The sequence below is a fragment of the Nicotiana attenuata genome, chromosome 6 (assembly GCF_001879085.1).
Source record: "Nicotiana attenuata strain UT chromosome 6, NIATTr2, whole genome shotgun sequence".
Lineage (NCBI taxonomy): Eukaryota > Viridiplantae > Streptophyta > Magnoliopsida > Solanales > Solanaceae > Nicotiana > Nicotiana attenuata.
Genome location: NC_031994.1, coordinates 85669166 through 85670961, shown reverse-complemented (window position 1 = coordinate 85670961; position 1796 = coordinate 85669166).

Genomic DNA, 1796 nt, shown 5'->3' with positions numbered 1-1796 from the left:
TTTTTTTTTTTTTTTTTTTTTTTTTTTTTTTTTTTTTTTTTTTTTTTTTATGGTAATACTCTACTATGTTGTCACGATTTTTGCATTAAACAAATACCAACTTGCAAAATCTTTTAGGAGTACAAGTTTCGGAAAAAGAAATTATGGAAATTAATTGTTGAAGATATTTTTTTTTCTCTTCTCAAAATAGGTCCTTAAAAAAGTACTTTGAGGTTGTTTATCAAAAAATTATTATTCCACGCACATAACACTTAGAATATCTCAAGAAAATTACAAAAGCCTTTTGGAATCACATATGAAGACATAGACTAGTATAACTATGGATGGTCATTGATTGGACAAACACATTTTGTATTTGGCGATAAAATTTAGTACTAGCATTGGGAATTTGTAGCAAGTGGGCACGTTAGGCTCGAATTTCTATTTTAAAAATGATCCTACCATATAGTGATTGATTGGTAAATGTCCTATATTGGAATGATTTTATTGTCAATTAATCATGGAGGTCCTACTTTTCTAAGTGTATGCATGCCAACCCATTCATCCCTCCTTCCCTCCTTGTACACATACAGCGCGCGCCTAGACGGATCTAGAATTTTAACTCTATGAGTTCAACAATTAAGTTTTTTAGCATTAAATCAATTATATTTGTAAAGTTATTGTAACACCCCGTAAATTCGGCTTAGGTGTGAATGTGTTAAATGAGTGGTAAGGTTATATTTTGGACATGTGAAGTTCCATTCGTATGATTATGGGTGAAAATTGTTATTTTAGAATCAAGACGAAGAGTGAAGTGTACAAATTCGATAAAATCTACGAAGTTTACAAAATATCAGTCTTTCAGGAGGTTTGGTGAAAAACGTCTAAGGTATTTGGAAAAACTCAAAACACAAAAGTTGTAGGCCTTTGAAATAGCTTTCCAACGATATATTATGGAGCCTGAACGGATCTCTTTGCAAAAAGTTATGCATGTTTTACAGAACAGTATGCGATATACGCGCCCGGTAACGCGCCCATAGCGCGACCGCGCTTCTTTTGAGGCAGTGTTACTGCCGCTTTGCACAGTCAGTAGCGCGGTCAGGTCTCCAGGAGCGCGGGCGCGCTCGTGGGGGGTCGTTGTAAAGCCATATTTCGTCCCCCACAGCCCCAAAACATAAAAACTTGCTCTAGAAAGGGGAACTCTCAAAAACCTAACTCCTTAAGGGTCCTTCCACCACCCAAGGTAAGTTATAATGGTGATTCTAAGTTAATTTCAAATTTTCAACATCTTATTAACTTGGGTAAACCCTCCATATCATTAGATATTCTATTGGGACATCATTGTTGAGAGAAGGAAGCCTAGAACTCGAATTCAAAGGGTTTGAACTTCAAAAAGGTAATGTCTTCACCCTCTAATTGATTCTAGCATTGGTTTAATGATTATAAACCCTAGATCATGAGATATGAGTTGATGGGTTTGATAGAAAAGCATGAACGATTATAGGGTTGGGGTGTTGATTGTTGATTATTGGTTAAGGGTGTTGTTTAGCTTATGGGTGATAAAGAATAATGTTGATTATAACCATTTGAGACTTTAGAATTTATCTAGGAGCAAGGAAATGGGTTATTGGGTGTAGAGACACCATTAATAAGGACTATGAAGCTTTATTTTCACCAAGTGTTTGATAAAATGCTTAAGTGACCAAAACATCAGCATCATAGCTAATATGGAATCCCTTTGACTTGTAATGCTATAGATTAAAGTTGAAACGGCTGACAAACGTTGTATTATGCTCAAGGGCAGGAAGTTAAGGTAT